We start from the raw sequence: 22,334 nt of genomic DNA, 5'->3' as shown, positions 1-22,334 counted from the left end.
TCCAGCCTGGGGCTATCTTTTATTGGCCAAGTTATAAACCCCAGAAAAGGGGTTTTATAGTGGAAACGCTGACAGAACCCGCATAGTGCTACTGGGTGCCTCTCTAATTAGTCTGAAATCCTGAGAGCTGAATTCCATAATATGTGGCCTGTACTGTAGCGAGATTACAGTGTGGGCCAAACCCCCAAGCTTAACTGGGCGTTTCATGTGCAATCAGGGCTTCATATAGACTATGGTGGAGCCTTTTACAGTTGTAAAATGCTAGTACTTGTAAGCAAGAGAAATCTTTATTGGTCCTCTTACTTATTTAAATGTTAAATAGGGCTGTTTGGATATTTTTTGATAATTGAGGAGTCCCTGGCATGCATACCTACTTTGCAGACGATGAGCTTCTACTCAGGTCTGGACAGTCGGATTTCTAGGGATTCGTTTTAGCACTTATTTAAACACCTTCCATAAAGCCAACTTTTATTTGTGCTCAAGTATTTGGGGCTAATGTTGACAGAGAAACATCCTGCCAGGGCACTGAGGTGAGTAAACAACAGGACACATTGAGCTTTACACATATACACAGGCTCGCCATTTTGGCTTGTTACCCTCTCTTCCCTGCTCCTATCCTTATTTGCCTTGTCTGGGCCCTCTATTGGCCTGGAATGCCTATAGATGCTCCTACTTGATGGGTACAGGTCTGATAAAACCTATTTCTCTTGCAGCTTCAGAGCCTAGCGAAAAGATCCCTTAGCTAGGGTGCCAGGGCCTGGACTCAAGCCAGGCAAGCTCTCCCACTCTAAGAAAAAAAAAAAAAAAAGAGTACTAGATTCAGTAAACAAAGGGATTATACATAAGGTAGGCCCACCACTTGTGAGAAAGCCTTCCCCCTTCCTCCACTGTGACCCTGGTTTCCCTCTTATCTCTCCATCATTTGGTTGATTGGGTTCCTCCCACCAGGGGTTTCAGTTTCCTGACGTGTGCTGCCAGTTTCAAGAGGTTAGCGGACACACACTGAATGAGGCTCTTAAAGGTATCAGTGATGGTCCAAGAGGTGATGTCCCCAAAGTAAAAGACTGATAACAAAATGTCTGAAAGACTAGAAATTCTCAGAAGTAACATCCTGAGCTGCAGCCCTGGTGCCTTTTGGCTAAAGGCTCTGTAGGCATAGCATGGGTTGCACGGACAACCACACTGTCTTTCTCCTGGTATTCCATCCCTTAGCATAGTATTTATGGTTCAGAAATTACTTCTTAGCCATTTTCAGGGCATATAGTATAAGATGACAGCAAATATCTGTAATAGAAATTACCTCCTTAAAATAATCCTAAAAATAATGACATACTTGTTTTGGGAGGGCAGTTTCTTTTGTTTAGGTGAGGTACATGGAGAAGGAGTTACACTCAGCCAACATGAGTTCCAAAACGATTTTAAAAATAAATTATGTATTAATTATAAATTTATAACTAAAGTAAGTTATGTAGCACTTATGTACATTTATAAATTGGGCATTTCATAGGAGAAATATCTTGCAGAGAAAAATCGTAAATTTGATCAGCAAAAAATGAAGTTGACTTTTTCCCTTTTTTTTACTTCTTTGTGAGAGCTACTTCCAGTATGATCCAATGATTAATCTTACTAAGATTTCTATGAATATAATTTGGCAAAATCTTCATCTTGGATTTCTCCAGGTCCATTTTGATTACAAATATTTTGCTGAGTGTTAGACCGTTGGTTAGACCATGTATACTGCTTTGGGGTTTGGAAAATATGTCATCATTCTGCCCACAGTCCAACAAGCTGTTTAAAAAGTAGATGACCACTTCTTGGAGTGTGGGGATGTTGGAATGTTGTATGGAGGGGACAGAGAGAAACTCAAAGCAAGTCTTTGGAATTACTTATGTAACTGTATTTGCCTGATTGAAAAGGCATTCTAATAAAGAAATCCTTGAGTGAAAAAAAATGATAACAAGACTCATCAACTGTCTAGGATTTAGCTGACTGGACTTGCAATGAGGTACTGAGACCCTATGAAAGGCACAGGAGCAATGGCACACCAGTGGACTCTGTCAGTGAGGAAAGTGCAGGTGGAAACAGTTACGCACAAAGAAGGTGGACAGAACACGACAGGTTGATTTTCCTATAAGTCTGCACAAAAGAGAAAGAATCAAAAGTAGTCAAGGCATATCTGAAGAAGATTAGAAGGGAGAATTCATCCTAGAGAAACATCAAGGCTTCTTATAAAGTTACAGATATTATGACATGGGGATATTGATGAAAAGACAGATAAATAGACCAATGAAACAGAACAGAAAGCCCCAAAATGGACACATGGGCATTTAGCAGTTGGCAGAGATAGCATGAGATTTCAGTGGCATAACAACTCAAAAAATGTTGCTTGGACAACAGGTATACAGGTAGAAATGTAGATTTCTTATCTTATACCATATACAAAAACATGTAAAATGTGTGATGAGGGAAAAAACCAAACTTCTGATATTAAATATGGAAAATATCTATACAAAATGGGATAGGGAAGGATTTATTAAATATAAAATATAAATCATGATGAAAGAGATTGATGAAATAGACTAAATCAAATGTAAACCTAAGAATGAGCTGTGGACTAGATATTTAAAATACATCTAACTTTGGGATGCCTCGGTGGCTCAGTGGTTGAGCATCTGCCTTTGGCTTGGGGTGTGATCCTGGAGTCATATTGGGCTCCCTGCATGGAGCCTGCTTCTCCCTCTCCCTGTGTCTCTGTCTCTGTCTCTCTCTGTGTCCCTCACGAATAAATAAAATCTTATAATAAATAATAAATAATAAATAAATAAAATACATCTAACTTAAAAAGATCAGACTGTGTGTGTGTGTGTGTGTGTGTGTGTTTACAAACATTTATTTTAAGGACTGGCACTGTAAATCAGCCAATCTCTCTGGAGAGAATCTGGCAATATCTACTATAGTTCAAGTCAAGCAAATTCCATAATCCAGCAGTCCCTAGTCTACCTACAGTAAAGAGCTTTTGTTTGTGTATATAAGGAGTCACATGTAAGACTATTTAGTGCAGTATGAAATGGTAAGGAATTGGAAACAACAGAAATGTCTATGAATTATGAAAGAGAAAAATAAATTGTAAAATCATAAAATGGAATAACACCATTACAGTGGTTAAAACGAATGAATTAGATCTACATGTATCTCCATGAGCACATCCCAGAAACATATAGTTAACTGACAAAAGCAATTTGCAAAGAATATGTGCAATACATACATTTTGAAACTGTTAATAACAATTTTCAAAATTCATTAAGTACTTCTACTTTGTTATGGGTATATATACATGTTGAAAAGTATAATGATAAAGTTATGAAGGCTTCTTTACATCTTCCAGAGTGGTTTCCTCTGGGGAACAAAGAGGGAGAATAGTTAAATCTATATAGTTTTACAAGTTTTATAAGAATTTCTATTTGTATTTTCAATCTTATCCTCTTAATATTTTCATTTTATGTATAATTTACAATGTATATAGGTTATAAGTGTTGTAAAACACGAATAGTATTAATAGTTAGCCAATCATATTCTGCAATCCTATACAATCATACCATACAAAATGTTTTCGAGATGCCTTTTTTCACTTACATGTAAATAACTTTTTATATTAGCAATCATTTTCTTTAAGGTCATTTATTTACCTACTACCCCTTTTTGTTAGACTTTTTGTAGTATTTTAAATAACATTTCTTTCTGATTATAAAAATAAATAGATCTTTATTATAGAAAATATAAAAACTAGAAAGAGGAAATTTTAAATCACTCATAATCCTACCAAAGAAAATCAAGGCTAATATTTATTCTTCCATTCTTGTGTGTTTGTACATTTAGAGTATATAGATTATAATTCTAATTTTGGAAAAACTGTTAAAAACTAGCATGTACAGTTTTGCCTTTTTTTTAACTTCATGTTTTATCATAAGTATTCTTCATATCATTAAATAATTTTCTTTAAAAACTTGAATTTTAATGGCTATACAGTTTCCATCAAATAGATTGACCATAAGTTGTTTAACCAGGCCTGTATTGTTGGACACTGATGATATTTTTAATTTGTCACTATCATAAATAGCACTGCAATAAATACTCTTAAATAGAAATTATGATGAAACTTGGTGATTATTCCCTGATGATAGACTTTGGGTTCAAGGATAAGAATTTTTTAAGCTCTTAATACATATTGTCAAATTGCTTTCAGAGAAAATCAGACAGTATTTTACTCCTACACATAAATGATATGGGAATATATAAAAGACATTAAAAGTTTCATTTTTATACAATCTAAGTGTGCATATTAATTCATGGAATGAATCTGTCCCTGAATTTGATAGAAGAATCTATGCTTGTGATTTAATTTGCTTTGAAATCCATGAATAAAAGTTCTTATAAGAATAAAATGTTTTCTCTTAATTGATACATTGGTTATCTAACTTGATAAATGCCTTTTAAGGCACACTGGAAACTAAAAGAGAAAAAATTGACTGTTACTTTCATGGTGAGAAAATAAATAAATCTGGAAATACTATAAATTTACATGTAAATTATTAAGGGTGCCTCTAAAAATAGAGAAAAAATATACTTGGAAGAGGAAAAGATTCAATGCTTTTTAAATAATATGTACCATAATTGGAGCTTATTTATAAAACATTTTCATTATTAAAACTAAAACATATGGTTGTTTTTCATGAGAGTTGGCAAGTGTTTTTATTGCTTTATAAAAAATTATTGAATTATGCTCTATAAATCTAATCGGCATATAGATTTTTAATGGTATATATTCTCTTTCATTAACTTAGAGCTGTTTTCCATAAATACCAAATAGTGGTTAAAGCTCAAAATGAAGGAATACAAGGTTAAATCTAGGTTTTTAAAATTTAGATAAATCAAATTTTGAAATATAATTTTAGAACATGTTCTAGGTCCTTTAGGATTTTTTTTTTTTGGTCCTTTAGGATTTTATGGCAGGCTAATTTGGGTGATTTCTAAAGGAACGCTTTATTCCAACTTCCATGTTGAATATAAATACCCACAGCAAAACAAAGATGGGGATGTTAAGTAGTTTTTAATTTCAGAAGTCAATAAAGGTCAGAGCTCTCTGGCCTCAAAAATGGGTTATTTACTGTGTTCAGTCTTTATAACATCCAAACAGATAGGAAATTTCACAGATACTTTTTGCCAGTCTTAATCCAAGAAGGAAGAATCTCATGGACATAATGACAAAAACTCACAACTGCTCCTTAGGATGTGACGACAAACCAAAGTTAAATGGTATTTTGTTAAAGTTTGGAATTTGGTTCCAAATAGCTCAACTTGAAAGGTTCAGTCTATTAAAATAGTTTTTGTCGTCACTTCCTGCCTTCCAGGAATGGGTTCTGAGCTCCTCCAGAGATCAATGGCAGCTGCCCACCAGGCCTCTTTGGGGTGACTGAGGTATGAGGGCTCATATGCTAAGGAAATGGACAGTAGATGGGACAGTCTTCTTGGGGCTCCTAGTCCTAGCTTCTCGGTCCTAAAAGATCAGTGGGTGTCACAAATGTTCCAGGGGCAAAATAAGGATATTGTAATTACTGAGTTTAAATCATGATGACTTTTACTGTTGAGACAGAAGAGAGAGAGAAAGAAGTTTAAAGAACAAGTTTAGGCAGACCCAAAGATGAATTCTTAACTGTTGAATCCAAACCCTCAATATACTGAACAATAGTAAGAGTAGGTGAATAAGCCCAGATTTCTTTGTTTGTTTTCAGAAACAAATTATCATTTGGTTTCTTTAGGGTGAGGATTAATTTATTAATTAGTATATACTGATTGCTTTTTTTTTTTTTTTTAAGATTTCATTTATTTATTCATGAGAGACACAGGGAGAGGCAGACATAGGCAGAGGGAGAAGCAGGCTCCCTGAGGGGAGCCTGATGCGGGACTTGATCCCAGGACCTCAGGATCACGACCTGCGGCAAAGGCAGATGCTCAATCACTGAGCCACCCAGGTACCTCTACTGATTGCTTATTATGTGCCCAATATGTGTGAGTGAGACGAAGGGGTACAATCCAGGGTTTTCTGCATAAAAGGAGTCTTGACCTATTTAGGGACTGTATGGCGCAGGGAAAATGAGACCAAAAGATGGCAGCCTTCCTTTGAAGCTTATGGTGCCATAGGAACTTGTTCAGCTAATGATGTATCTGTGTCCTTAGGCCATTCAGGTCCATTCTATTGATAATTAAGCCAAGTAACTCAGCCAGTCAAGCATTCAGAAGACAGCTGACATATCTTCAACAGAGTCACTATGAGTTAGTGCTAGGAAGGAGTGGGGAGGTGTAGAACCTAATGGTCAAGGATTTTGGCTCTGGAGTTAGACTAGAAACAAGCTCAAGTTTGGGCAATACCTTGGGCAAGTGATCAACACCCCGAGCCATGGTTTTCCCATCTATAGGATGAGGCATCCAGCTCATGGTGTTGCCCTAAGGTTGAGAGGAGTAGTGCATGAGAACACTTAGGAAGTAAATACCAGATTTCCTTGAGTCTAAGAGGTTAGCAGTTGTACAATGTACCTTTGGTTGAAAAGATATTTTCAGGACAGTTCAAGATACACATTTGAATAAAATTCATCCACTTGGGGTGCTATCAATGTGAATCATTTAATTGAGATGATAATCAGATAAACAAATACTTCCTAAGCAAGTCTGATTTCACACACACCCATGCAATAAAACTACTTGCTTTGAAGCCAGCAAGACTCCCTCCTCCTTCAGAAATGCAAAAATATTCCTCTTAAAGGGAAGAAGTGGCAGCGATCAGGTGGAGATATGGAGGTGGCATATCCAACAGCATAGAGATGGGGACATTGGGACGGGTCAGCATTGGGGGAGCATAGTGTTGCTGGGAAATCATAATGGATTCAGAAGCTTGAACACATTTGTTAAGACACTGGCTTGCTACTCATAGTAATTGGGATGCAATAGTTTGAGATCTACAAAAAGTTTCCTAGCAATGAAGTGACACAGTTAGCAGTTAAAGTCACGGTCCTTGTCAAAGTCATGGTTACAGATGGGGATTCTGGACCAGAGAACATCAGACAGCCTGTCCATGTGGCCAGGAAGCCACCAAAGCTATTGTGACAAGTATCTGTTGTCTCCCATTCATCTGTGATTAAGTATGGCAGGGAAACTTTAGAAATCGGACAAGCAACTCAGAATTAGAGAACTAAAAGTAAGTAGGCCTTAGGTGAGGGATAAATATATTTACAGAGGTGGAATTGCAGCTTTTAAGATAATATTAAATTGTTTAGGAAATAACTTTCTCTTATTCCTTCTTACTGACAGGTAGTATGAGTGCAGTTATCTAAAAAATCTTGCACTTAGATGAAGAGCCCATGGAACATAGACATGCCTTTCCTAAGATCTCACTCTTGCTGTAAGCACAATGTACACTGGGTGTAGCCAATGGAGCCTGACTGGAAGGAGCAGCCTTCAGTGCATTTGCCTTGCAATTTTAACCTTGTTTCAGTTGTCCAACTGTTTTACCTTCCAGCATTCCCACATTCCAAATCCAATTCTCATCAGAGAAGATAATTTATCTGATATGTGGAGATGACATGCAATGTGAGGAGTTAACCTATAGAATCTGGGCAGGTGTCAATGGTGAGTAAAGTTTTATTCCACCAAGTGATTAAAACCCAAGATGGGAAAGAAAAGAACATTAATGCAACTGGTTTGCAAAGGTGACACTGGGTTTGCTCACTCATCCAAGGAACCCTGAATTCCATGTCTGGAACATTTTCTGTTCCCCTCCAGAGACAAGGACTTTGGAATTAAGATGCTTGTTGTATATGTGAGTTTATAAGGTTACTCAGAGTACCAATAAGAACAAATAAATTTACAGCATGCTGGGATTTCCCCTGAATTTTACAATCTCTGGATACAGCAGAGTTTTTTCTTAGTGTAGTGTTGGGTTGGAAAACATATGTTTAATATTTAAGCAAATGCATAAGTGTAATGAAGCATTGACATACATATCTTCTGAAATTTATTCATAACATGAAACCATGATGAGTTCTATTTTCACTCTTTGCTAAGCCATTTGTTCTTTATTCTAGAAATATAAACCAATGACACAATCATAAATATAGAGGCTTTAAGCAGATGTAGACCTCAAAGTCAAGAAACGAAAGGGGGTAACACCTGAACAAGCAATGATGAAACTGTGATTTGCTATTTGAAGTGGAGACAATGGGATGACAAACGAAACAGGTTAAAGAATAAAATGATAGGCTGTAGAACATCAGAATTTTTACAAAAATACCTTTAGTGCCTATAGATATAGCCATATAGTTCCTAAAAGCATTAGCAGAGAATGTTTGTGGAAGTGCTCATAAACTATAAAGCATTATACAGATACATGATTATTTATATTACCATTACATTTTAAAATAAGACAGAAAATACTTTGTAACTAATGTGCTATGTATGAGATATGTTCCACTCATACGTCATTTAGGATCTAACTTAGACTGATCCTTCATAGCTCCAAGGGAACTTTTTAGACTTCTTATTGTTTTGATGTTTTATGTATTTCTAATTATTACTACTTCTGTCATCTATCCCTAAGAAAGATAAAGGCATAAAATTATGATGGGAAGGTGACATGAGGAACATTTTTCAAGATGAAAAGGGGAAAAAAAAAGTAGGGGGACTCCTGGGTGGCTCAGTGGTTGAACGTCTGCCTTCAGCTCAGGATGTGATCCTGGAGTCTCCGGATCGAGTCCCACATCAGGCTCCCTGCATGGAGCCTGCTTTTCTCTCTGCCTGTGTTTCTGTCTCTCTCTGTGTGTCTCTCATGAATAAATAAATAAAATTTAAAAAAAAAGAAGTAGGAATATAGGACAGAAAAACAGAGTCGGGAACAGAAAACTAAAATTGAAAATAATTTATCATTCAATGAATTCAATAGACAAATTCTTATTTGGTTAAATGCCAGGCATTGCTGGGGCCTGGGAATCCAGAAACAAAAACACAGGAAATTAAATGTTTACTCTTGTCTTGAGTTCCTTAAAGGAAAATGATACTCATCTGAAGCAGACAAAATTGATACGACTGGCTTTGAGTATCTTGACTAATATGCTTTCTTGTAGAGGGGATTCAGCTTCTTGTGTGACCTTGAGATAGCCAGAGGTAATGTTTTCACATGAGATGTAATACGCTGGGTCACTGGTCAAATGGTTGATCATGTGTCAGTAGCAGTACTTAGGTGTAATTTTATAGGCTTTTTTCTCCATTGTGTCAAAAAACACACAGTATTGAGAAATACATGGCATCATTTATTTTGAAAAATGGACAACCCTATCCTAGTCAATGAACTGAAGGAGTGGCATCAGGAATTTAATGGTGGCTTACTGGAGGACGAGGAGACATGACAGAAGTCATTCATTTATGAGAGTCACAGAACAAATGGGGAGTGGAAAGCTGTTGTCATTGGTCTAGGGTTATGGAACATGCTTAATACAGCCAAGCTGCACTGATAATAGTAGTTGAGGAACACTCACCTGGCAACTGATCTATAAATGCAGGAAAGAAGATTTTATTCAGCCAAGTTGTGAATATCAAACATTGCCAAGTTCCTGTCCGGGCAGCTGAGTTTCAGAAAAGCATCTATAAGTGGCGAAGAGCCTAGTACAGAGGGAGTAAGAGTCTGTCCAGGAGATGGTTGACATGTTGGCATCCACAATGGCATAGAATGGCATTCGTTACCTTGATGCACTTACATGGCCCAGAGACTGGTTCTGTTTTACAAGTATAAAAACTTGATTTTTATTGACACACCAAGAATGCATTCCTCTCTCAGGACTAGGCTCATGGTAACCAAGCTCATGAGACTGATGTATAAAACCGTAACTTCTAAATTTCCACTTAATTGGTAGTGGAAGTGCATTTGTTCCTGGAATGAATCTATGAAGATAGACTTAATTTTTCCCTCTAGACAATCAAATTGTAGTCAGAAGGTGACTTGGTAAATGTTGAATCGAAACAAAGAAAATCCGAAGAATTAAAAGTTTAGTTATGTCAGATTAACATACCTTGATGCATAAACTTACAATAGAAATGGCCTTGCAGGGATCCCTGGGTGGCGCAGCGGTTTGGCGCCTGCCTTTGGCCTAGGGCACGATCCTGGAGACCCAGGATCGATTCCCACATCGGGCTCCCGGTACATGGAGCCTGCTTCTCTCTGCCTGTGTCTCTGCCTCTCTTTCTCTCTCTGTGATTATCATAAATAAATAAAAATTAAAAAAAAATATTTAAAAAAAAAAAAAAAAGAAATGGCCTTGCACAAAAGTTCTGAAAATCCAAAGTCCTTGGCCTAAAGCTCTCCTGCCACAAACGGTGCCATTTAATTATCTCTAATATATTTCATTTTCTTTGCTTCTACTGTCAAACCGTTTTTGATTTATAAACAGTCAGGTGGTGGAGAGTTGCAAGAGAATCAGATATTATGTTCTAGAGGAAAAACTTAGTGTGCCCTGGAAAACACCAGAGGAACTATTATGTCACTTGGAAATGATTTTGTTAGCACTACCCAATTCCCTTGAATCACTCTGCCCACATAGGTCATGCAGCAACTGGTGAATGGATTAGACAGTGGTGATCTAGAATTGATATCAAGACCTGCGTTGGTATGAACTAAGAACCCTGACCTGTATACCCCATGTGATCATGCCTTTAGTCGGAAAGACACTTAAGGCTCAAATTAGAAAACAAAAGAGAAAATTTAAAGTACAAGCTGAAGTTGTAATGGGAAAAGATTATGGAATAAAGAGAGAGTCCGTAGCCATTAATAGAAGGTCAGGACTCTCAGTAGAAAAAGTGTCTTCCAAAATGATATTCTTTGATTGTTGGCCAAGCATCTCTTCAACTCTTTCCTTAGCTTGTTCCACCTCTGCCCTGCAGTCCAGAGTCCTAACCATGGAGGTAAACATTGGGCTTCCTTCATGAAACTCACTGTTCTAACTGAAAGAAGTAGATTTGTAAAAATGGCTTTCTGAAACCAGAACAGTGAATAGTGAGGAAAAATGTAAGGGGAAGATGCTGTCTTTTTGAAAAGCTTTTAGGCCAAACCACTAATAGGTCTAGGAAGGAAGTTTTCCTTTTGAAAAGTCTTCCTTAAAAAAAAAAGGAAAGAAAAAGAAAAATCTTCCTTTCTGTGTGTTCACCCTGAAGTCCTTAAGGAGATCATTCAGGCACAGCAAAGATGTTAGCCAACATATTATATGTAATGAACGCTGGCACAGCACAGCAACTTAGGAGGAGTCGACTCCAGGAATCAGAGACTGGGCTAAATTAGTCCAAATGCTAAGTGGGCCCTATTGTTATTATGTATATGAAGCACTGGGGTTTGGAATTTTCCTTCCAGAAGCATATTTTATTGTATTACCTAACAGCCCAGTTTTGTTCTTTCTTGGTCCATCTTTCCTCCAAAGCATGGACATAAGGGACTGCTGCCCCACAGACTGACACTGACAGTGGAACAAATAGACTTGATAGAATTGAAGCTGGAAGGCAGGATGAATTACAGGATGAATATGTATAGTCAGGCAGTGATTTCCTCTTATTTAATTGTATATCATCTCACCATGATAGGAAGTGGGAGAGAGAGGAAGATATTCTTATGCATTTATTATGAATCTTTCCTCTCTTCCTCCCCCCTTTCTTTCTTCCTTCCTTCTCCTCTTCCTTACTTTGGTACTGGACAGGATCTTATGGAAGTATTAAATTCAATTTTAAGTCCTTAGCAAAAAAAAAAAAAAAAAAAGATGTGGACAGTTCAAAGAAAGTTCATAAGAAACTTGTTGAAAAAGTGTCTTCCTAAGTGTAAAGAAGGCTTCTGCTTTTCACATTCTCTACTGATATCAACAGAGCCACCATTCTCTGTGACCTAATTTTGAGTCATTTTCAACTCTGTTTTCTTTAGCCCCTAACTTCAGTTCTATCTCCAATTCCTACTGGAACTTCCATTCCTTTGATTTGGCCTATTTACCTTCCTCATCCTAATTATTGTCTATAAATTATTTCAGTGGCAACTGAGTTCGTCAGTGGTAACTGCTTCTGGTCTGTTCCAACCTCAATCTCAAACATCATTTTTATCATACCCTTTTCTGAGAAAGCTCCTTTCTGTGCCTTGGGTAAATCAAGTACGTATTTCATATCTTCAAAATTAATTCATAGGTATTATTGCTAGTCACCATAGATGTTCTGTGGGTCCCAAATAAGATACACTTCCAGAATTGGGAGGTAAGATCATGAGGAATAATGATAACCAGAATAAAGAAATCACATAACCCAATGAGTTTAGCAGCCTCTGGAAATTGTCCTGAAGCAACTCACCTTGTAAGGAGAATTGCAAATATATTACTGATCAGATACTCCAGTATCTCCCCAAAATACCTCAATCTAAAGTGGAGTAAAGATCAAAGAAGATGCAATCTTAGAGTATAACATGAAAAAACATAGTAACAGATTGGTAACTTGAAAAAGAGGCATTAAATGAAAAGATGCTGGGCCATTCTGTCCCAGATGCTCTATGAGGCTGGTATATGTGCTTGGTTTGATACATTCTCATCTAGAGTCTGGGATGGGGTAATATATTTTAGTACAGGGTAGAAATAGCCCTCAAGGACATTGTTCCCTTTGCTTTCACTCATGCCTAATAAAGCCATAAGAGACTCATTATGAACTAGGAACCAATCTATTGATTTTTTTTGGTGGGAGCTATAGGATGTTTGACCCTGGGATGGGGGACACACCTATATTGTGCATGTGCCACTCACTCTGGGTGAGCACACCTATATTGTGCATGTGCCACTCACTCTGGGTGAGCACGTGTGCCACTCACTCTGGGTGAGCACTCAAAGGGCTAAGGTTAAGGTTAGCCCCAGCAGGAATTGAGCACTTGTAGACTAATCAACCTTCAATGAAGTAAGAAAATTACATTTAAGAACCTGAAACATTAGGTTCATTAGAAAATGCTGACTTAAGGAAAACCCTTTGCTTAGGAAGCCCATGTACCTCTAAGTCAAGTGATCCTTGAGGACTCCCATCCTGGTTCTAAACATTTATGTTCAGGGTGCCTAGGTGGCTCAGTCAGTTAAGCGACTGACTATTCATTTCTGCTCAGGTCATGATCTCTGAGTGGTGAGATCAAGCCCTGGAAGGGCTCCACACTTAGCAAGGAATCTGCTGGAGATTCTCCATCCCTCTTCCTTTTCCCCTCCCCCTGCTCGTGCTCTTGCTCTCTCTCTCTCAAAATAAATAAAGCTTAAAAGAATTAAAAATTTATGTTCTTAAAAATTATCTGCAGAGCTAATTAAAAATGCTGACTTTTGGCCCCACCCCCAAGGATTTTGAGGCTGTTGGTTCACTGTCTTTGAGAAACAGTTTGATATAAATCCTTAAGTCCAGCTACAATTGTTTGCTATTTTTCTGTCTACAAATCACTCATTTCTGAGGAAAGAACTTTGCATGGGCTGTCTGTGGACTTGCCCTAGCTTAGGAATGGCAGATGTGAGACAAGAGTACTGAAGCTTTCTCCTTGGCTCCCAGGCAGACACCTTTAGTTCATTCCAACACTTTATCCTATGGAGTTCTGTTATGGTCTTGAACCCTTCTCAGTACCTGTTCCCAGAGACTACCACCAATGGATAGGATTTGGCATGGAGTCAAACCAACTTACTCTCCTTGTTCTCTCTCAGTGAATCTGAAACCTTGGTGCTGTGAAAACAAACAAACAAACACCGTCAGGCTTTAACCTTGGCACACAACAGGTGCTTGGCATATTGCCTGGCAGAAGGTAGGCAATGAGCATTTCTTCTCTTTCTCTACATGTTAGGGAATACTCAAGATCTCCTTATCCTTGGCCCACAACTGACTAAAAATCTTAACGAAACACTGTGAAGTCCTCCTAGTGTCCATCTCTCTGTGTGATTCTGGTCATCCCTAGGGTAACGAAGAAGAGGGCCCTTCAATCACCCATTCTGTTTGGGAGAATGATTTCCAGGCCAGTGAGGTACCTCTGTTCTGCAGAACATAATCACTTCAGACTTGAAACCTATAATAAGGATATCTATAACATCAGAACTGGCACCTAACTTAGGTCTGTTGTCTCTGAAAAAGCCCCATGGTCCTCAGCTATGGATTTTCCACCTAGCTTTCTTTTTGAACCCTGAGAAGGTTCCTTTGTGGGTCTATGTTTTCCCTTTTCTACTGCTAATCATTTAGAACTGCTAGTGCAGAAGATGATTTGGTTTTTGAATATAGAGACTTTCTGTGATTGGAAATGTTCAAATTTAATAAATAATTTAAATCACGAGCTTCTCATTATTTTAGAAAAGTACAACTTCATGGAGGCTAGTGAGATAAAACTACTCATATAATAGGAAGCTGGACTTTGCTAAATAAACCACACACCTCATTTCATGTGTCAGACAACATTTGCCAATGTGGCAAGAGATCTATGGTGTTTGATACTTAGGGATTCTGATGAATCGTGGCGAACTGCACTATGGAGAAAACTCTGCATCCATCACCTTCACGGGATCCTGCTGCCAACGTGCAGGACCTACCCTCCACCCTATGCCTCTCCTTCCCCTCTGTCTGCAATTAGTTTGTTCTATTCTGTATTTCCACCGTCTGCTCTATCTCTGTCTTAGTGGATCAAGCTATTTGTACTACTTTGGGAAGTCCTGCCAGTCACTCAAGTGCCTGACACGGTGCTAGGACACAAAAGGTAAATGTGGCAAGTATTTCATGAATTATTCATTGAGTTTTAGAGGTTTTCATGGCTTAAGAGCTAGAAAGTGGCCTTATACATCCAAGCCAAAGTGACAGAAATTTCTTTCATGATGGCTTATGATAAAAAGGCAACATTTCCCATTCATTGATATCGAATACCTTTGTATATGCCTAGCACACTCACATGCCCCAACATTATTTTCATTTAGCAAAGTAAAAATAAAATTTTCTCTAAAAAGATCAGAGAGAGGCTGTGTTCTCAGTAGTTTTGTTCACCATCTACAATTACTTTATATGCACAGTGGTCATAATTCCACATGGGACTAGGAGTACTCTTTCCTATCTCAGTTTAGCCTGATGGAATGCATTTGTTTTGGAAGTTCATATGGCCAATCTTTTTTTAAAAAACAAAAACGTCAAACAATTCAACAAAATAATTGATTAGAATCTTAATAAATTCTTAGTCATTCTGATACTAATGAATTAGATCTAATTATCCAGTCCAACAAAACTATCATCTCCAAGCAAATCGCACTCAAGCCCTCTTTAGTAGTCATTCTGATATTACTCATTTGTTCTCAGCCGCATCATGAATTTAAGAAAAATAAAAAATGGGGCTCCTGGATGGCTCAGTCAGTTAAGCATCTGCCTTTGGCTCAGGTCATGATCCTGGGGTCTTGGGATTGAGCCTCACGGGGAGCCTGCTTCTCCCTCACCTTGTGCCCTCCCACCCCCATGCTAGCTTTCTCTCTCTCTTGACTGCTCTCTCTCATATAAATAAATAAAATCTTTTTTAAAATAAGGGAAATAAAAAATGAGAGCAATAAGTATATAGTTCAAAAGCTTTTTGAAATGAAATTTGATATGTAGAATCAATGAATCTTGATGTTCTAGAACTGCTAGTGGCCCTAGCAGTTAGCTAATCCAACTCTATCATTTGTAAATGTGGAAACTGAAATTCAGTTTAAGAAAACTACTGTATGCTCCAAGGCTTGTTGGTATCATATTCTGAACTATGTGGTCTCTTCACCCTCATTCCCTTAACATAGATGGAAATAAATACTAGAATTTATGCTTTTTCATCATTATTGGTTAAATGTTTCCACAACCTTAGGAAGCAGAGATGAAGCCTAAGTGTCTCTCCTAATCTTCATGGATTCAAACTGGGAATTTCTTGTCAGAATTTTTAAAATCTCAATTAAATGAGATCACATATGAAAAGTATCCAACATCTGGCAAATAGTAGATGCTCAATAAAGATTTTTTTTTAACCTCCTTGGGGTGCCTGGCTGGCTCAGTTAGTAGAGCATGTGACTCTTGATCTCAGGGTCATGAGTTTAAGCCCCATGTTGGCCTCAGAGCCTACTTTAAAAAAAAGAAAAAGATTTTTTTACTCCTCTCTCTGCCTCAGTTCAGGTTCAGACATTTGGCATTTATTCTTTTCAGTAGTTGTACATTTAAAACATTGTTATTGGAACTGTAGATATATCCTTTCTTCCTCTCTTATACTGTTTTGAAGACTATTTATATTAGAGAAAAACAGGTAGGGGGTAGAGGATGAGGTCTGGAACTCACAAGGTTTTGAGCAAGATTCTCCAAGACCTGGTGGCACAGGGTGTTACTGACTCTTGTAGTTGAGAGACTGGGTTATAATTTGTGTTGAAGCTACATGGGTTTTCAGCAGCAGGTTTTGTACATAACAGGGAGTTTCTGGATCTTGTTAGCTCAGGGCAAAAAGTCATGCTTTGGAGCAGTTACCCCAGCAGGAGGAGAAAAGATGATGGTTGGTAATTACATCAGTTTTGCACTGTTGAGCAGATGTTCTTGCAGATAGATTTTGGCTGGCATTTTCAGACTATCACTGGTGATTCTTATGATAGCGTCAGAGCTGCTACAAGTGGAGGGGACTGGGGGTCTGTAAAACATTGTGGGAAGGAGGGTGAGGGAACCAGACAGCTGTCTGGAAGTTAAAAAGCAACTCCTAAAGAGGGCTTGAGTGAGATTTGCTTGGAGATGATAGTTTTGTTTGACTGGATAATTAGATCTAATACATAGCTGCTAATGTATTTCACCAAATTGGAGAACAATTTGGTAGTCCCTCAATGTTTTTAAAAAAGTAGATTATTTCTTTTTAAAGTCTTGGACAATTTAAAAAACAGATGAGGGAGTTCAACTTTGATTAGAACATAAAATTAATGAGCAAGATCAAAAGTCATCATGGGTAATGGAAAAGAATGACCCAAGGATGTTAACAAGAAATGCTACCCATTTGGCTAGAAACTCGGCTAACCTCAAATCAGCTGAAATCAGCATGGCCAGCAACAAGACACCACTGGAGAGTCAAGTGCCCTAAGGAACAGCTTCTTTTTCTCCCTTGGCTTAAAAATCTTTCCAAATTTATCCTGTTCATTTTTTCATACTGATTTAAGTTTCTTCTCTCTATGCTTTGGGACACGTAAGTAAACTCTTAGCAGGAGATCTTGGAACTTTGGAGGTGTCATAAGTAACTGTAAAGTCTCTATATGCAATGATGAGAGTATCTTTTATGTCTTTTATGGCATGTTTGACCTTTTTTAGTTTACTGATGGACAGGCAATATTAAGTGAAAAGATAGACTCTAACACATTGATGATTGCATTGCAATCCCTACCATTTCACTTTCCTGGGCCACAGAAACTTTTTTTAAACATTGCCAGTTTGTTGTCATGGGCTCTTCTGGGCAAATGACTCAAAAAGGAAGCAAGGAAGGAAAGAAGGAAGGAAGGGGAATCTATGTAGGGTGGCAGCTGGGAAGGTGGGAGAGTGGGTGAATGGGAGGGCCTGGTACAGAATTTCATGTATATTAGTGCTTAGTAGCCACTAGAATGGGTTAATCAATGGATAAATGAAATGGCATAAAGTTCTAGAAAATTCATTCCTGAGCACTTAATTACCTGTTACAGCATTGTCAAAAGAATCCTCTTACATAAAGGTAGTACGTGCTTCTGTGAGTGCCTTTTGGGAAACAGATGCTCTATTGTTTTGTGAAGCAAATATTTGGTCTCAGAGTGAATTGACAGTAGCAGAAGGAGAGCCACTTTGCCCAATTCTGTGGCTCTCAAGAAAGGACCCAGAGTTCCTCCTCCCATCCTTGGTTTACCACCAGCTTACATTTGGCTTTTATGAGCTGTAAGCTACTTTCACCTTGCTAATCATTCCGTGGTGCTTATTTTTCTTCTTTGACAGTATCTCTAATTCTACTTCCCTACAAAATGAGATCACAAGGAGTTACTGTAACTGGAATTTTTTTCATTTAACAAAATATCAGAGGTGTATATTCACATATCAGACATTCTTAGGCAGTGATATTTTAGTGGCTATGTAGAGCATTCCACTGTAGAGGTAAACCATAGTTGCTGCACACTCAAGTTTATTTCAGTGTTTTATTATAGACTCTACTGCCATGAGTATTTTTCTTTGGCTAAATCTTTGCCACATTCATGATTCTTTCCTTAAAATAATGTATATAAAAGTAGAATTCCTGAGTCAACGAGTAGGACGCACCTTTAGTGGTACACTTCAAGCACAATGGCAAATGGTGGGAGAGATGTTTGGGAAATGTCAGGATTTTCTGGTGTTCCCTCCTCCCACCCCCCAAATGCCATCTAGGCCTGGGATAATTCTGGGCAAAATAGTGAAGTGGGAGGTAAAGATTTTTTGTTCTCCTATTGCTTTTGAGCTCCTTTTTTGTTCTTTCTCTCTTTAAAACTCCACTTTCTTCTTTTCCAAAACAGTGTATTTTAAGTTATAAAGTTATGAAACTTATTCTAGGAAAGGATCCAGTAACTCCATTAGTTAAGATCTAAAAGACTGATACACCATTATTTACAATTACGTTAGGGATGAAACCTCTGTTTTGGTGAATCAGAAGAATGAACATCCAAGTACAGGGTTGGGACATCCACTGGAAAGCTTAACAAAAAATCTTTCTGAATGTCCTCACATCAAAACTCAGAGGCAGACATTCACTCCTAGTGAGGAGGCCATGCCTCACATATGAGATTATGGATCTGTTTACTGCTTAGCTTTAATGACTATCTCTATGTGATGTTGCAGGGCCTACACTCCACTCATACAGTAAAGGGATCTCATTTAATTCTGGTTCTGAGGAGCTTACAAAAGAATTATTCTCATTAATATTCATGACCCCTGAAAATGAGCTTTAAAACCAACCAAGGGTAGTTGTTAATAGAAAAAGGCTACTTGAGATAAACTTAGAGAAAATTAAGACTCAAATTTCATAGTATTTGTCATAAAATATAGGAAATTCTAGATTAAAAAATGAAACCAAAATTATACAAACATAAGTTTCTCTTATGTCTGACCACCTTCAGATCATACTTGCAACTATGTGCCAATTCTAAAAATGAAGGACCAACTGTGAGTTGATTTTTGGTATAATGTTTCTGATGACACCGTGACAACATGACTCAGTGTCTTTTATGGCATGTTTGACCTTTTCCATGTAAATGTGAAGTCAGTTCGTTTACAAAAAAATAGTCTAGGGTATCATCCAATTTTCCAAAGGCCTCTTTTTATTCTTGAATACTTAAGTCATTGTCTTTTGAAATGCCTATTGCATTGTCAATTCTTAGCTGGTCCAACTTGGCCAAATCCTCCCTTGTCAATGTTCGCTTTGTGACTTGAACAGTTCCAGGTTAATGTTAAGAGGGCACTTATTTTTGAAGAAGTCAATTCATTAGTGAATATGTTCATGTTCTGGTGACTTTTGCTTTCCTATTCAACCCTATAACTGTAGGGATTCAAGCAATTAATGCTTGGTTAATGAGCAACACCCTGTTCTCAATTTCTTGGCAGTCATTAAGTGTCAGGATATTTGTGTTAAGGAGCAAAGGGTCTTTCATTCCATTCCACAGATATGTAAACTGAGGTGAAGATGACACTAATTCACAGCCAGAAAGGCAAAATGCAGAAGGATATAAGTAGGTTCTCTCTGAATTTTGTACCTACTCACAACCCCACTCCATTCCCTACGTTGGGAAGCCTTATTGAAAAGTGATGTTACTGACAAGGGGAATTTGACCATTAAGAAAAATACTATCTTTGCCCTCGCCTATCCCATAATAAACTGAATGACAGAAAAACAAATGTCACTTATTAGAACATTGAGGTTTACTGTTCAAGTGATTAACTAAGAATCATTTGTATGATTAAATGCTGGAAAATAATTTGCTTTCCCTATGAACCTATAGCTTAGATCTCATTACACAGAAGTGCTGCATATTAGTTGAAGCAAATTAACATTCAAACACTTTCTGGAGTGGCTGCTAATCACAGGCTGTTAATTACTGTCATTACATTAGGCTGCAGCAGAGACTACCCAAAGAATCATTCTCATGATCTTGGTATTTGAAAGTGATCTTCACCAATAAAAACACATGTCAGACATACAGAAATTGCAAATTGCAGAAATTGCTGACGAGGTTGAAAATTCCGCTGACTATAAGTACCCACGCAATGATGGATGCATTCTTGACACAGTTTCAGTGTTTGGACTTAGGAAATAATGAGTATCAATGTCCTAGCAAGGGAATATGCAAAGATGAAGGAGCCCTTTTGTATCCTTAATTAAGGAAAGTAGTAACAGAACTCGTTCACAGATAAGTGACTGTACATAATAATCATGTATTTATGTAAGGGACTGCTATGCTATATTACTGTAGTGGCAATTAGATTTTCACAAAGTCGTTTTAATAAAAGGCATACTTACATAATAAATAAACAAAACTGCTCATTTTCATAATAAATAAACAAAACCTCCCTAATTATACACTGGCTCAAAATAAAATGTTCTGCAATGCTAAGTTAAACATATAGACTCTAGCTGCCTGCTGCAACGTGCCCCAAATCTTTTCCACCCCACAGTCTCAGTCACTCCAGGAACTCTGCTAAACAGGGAAAAGAGTATTTGTACATTTTTGCTTGGTCTGCATAAGGGAAGAATCATTTGCGAATTTAGAGGTCAAAGCTTCTGGTGTCTGCTGACCTGACTTCCTTCATTGCCCAGAAAGTTTGCTGTCCACCCTGTGGCTGCCAATAATTGGGATCACCACAGTAACCAGGATGGTAAAAACTCAGGTGACTAGCACACTCATGGGTTTTGCAGGCAATCCTGTTCATTAGCAATACTATGTGAGGGAAACCCAGGCTGTGGGCCTTGGAGGATTCGTTTGTAGGGCCCCTAATTCTGGTTTCCCATTCAACAAATATGTATTAAATACCTTCCTTGTAGAAAACATTGTACTGAGTGTTGTGGGAACACAAAGATGAATTAGACATGGATCTTGCCATCACAGAACGTAGAGCTTAAAGGTATGAAACAATCATCTTATCAATGTAAGCCTCTGGACCCAGGGGGCAGAATGGGAGATTTTGGATGGATCTAGGCAATCCTCCTCTGATCCTGTAACTGTGGAACACCTCAGAGGGCTTGGCCTACCACCTCTGAGTGGGTTACATCAGTACCAAAGAAATCCCTGTCCTAAGGGATATTGTGTCCTAATGACTAATTAAGACACATCCATGGCTATACATTCCTTCTGTCCTTCTATATTTATTCAAGTGTTTGCTATCTGCCAGCTTCTGGGGATTTGAAAATGAACGTGAAATATGTGATTCTGCATAGAACTTGCAATCTGGTGGGGAATATAGATAAGTAGACGGGCACTACTAGTTTCTGGTAAAAATACATCTGGCATGCAAGAAGAGCACAAGAAAAGGACTCACAGATTTGAAATGACAGATTGAGTGGGATTTAAGGGAAAAGTAGCAGCGACTGGGGGAGTATGGGCATGGGGGGTGGTGGGGTGGGGGTATTGCAGCATGGCGTGTTGTAGGAATGTAGCAAACTTCAGTATGACTAATTTATAGAAGGCAAGGATATGGGAGCAATGAAACCTGATACTGGAGAAGGCTTGTAAATAATAGAAGTGAATTTAAGAATTTAAGATTTATCCCGGGATCCCTGGGTGGCACAGCGGTTTGGCGCCTGCCTTTGGCCCAGGGCGCGATCCTGGTAGACCCGGGATCGAGTCCCACGTCGGGCTCCTGGTGCATGGAGCCTGCTTCTCCCTCTCCCTCTGCCTGTGTCTCTGCGCCTCTCTCTCTCTCTCTGTGACTATCATAAATAAATAAAAATTAAAAAAAAAATTATCCCAAGCATTTCCTAAGGGAAGCTACTGATGTTTTAAAATAAGGAACGTCATGATCAGGTTTGCATTTTTAAAAAGACACTTTTGATATGTCCAGAGAATGAATTAGAAAGGGGTGAAACTGAAGGCAGAGAGCAGGTGGGATGCTACTGCAGTGTCTACACTGCTTGGGTGAGGTGTTAGCCATGGAGGTGGAGCATGATTGGATAGTACATGTGTGTGCATGAGCGCATGTGTGCATGTGATTGGTTGTGTTGAAGAAGTGAAAAAAGTGCAAGATAACTCTACTGGGTGATGGTGTTCTCA

At 38.1% G+C, this 22,334-nt stretch overlaps 1 protein-coding gene across 12 annotated transcripts in view; it reads right to left on the bottom strand.

Annotated features, from left to right (window-relative positions):
• The window catches only part of LOC144304984 (uncharacterized), a 171,658-nt gene that overhangs the window by 107,881 nt on the left and 41,443 nt on the right, over positions 1-22,334 (bottom strand). For 3 of the 12 annotated variants that reach the window (XR_013372016.1, XM_077883673.1, XM_077883675.1), the window contains one exon: positions 13,760-13,797. The exons of the other annotated variants lie outside the window; for them this stretch is intronic. The gene's annotated coding sequence lies outside the window, so the exon portion shown is untranslated. The remainder of the gene's footprint in view (positions 1-13,759; positions 13,798-22,334) is intronic. 12 annotated transcript variants of the gene reach the window in all.

The sequence above is a fragment of the Canis aureus genome, chromosome 34, assembly GCF_053574225.1.
Source record: "Canis aureus isolate CA01 chromosome 34, VMU_Caureus_v.1.0, whole genome shotgun sequence".
Lineage (NCBI taxonomy): Eukaryota > Metazoa > Chordata > Mammalia > Carnivora > Canidae > Canis > Canis aureus.
This window is presented reverse-complemented; position numbering and strand designations above follow the sequence as displayed.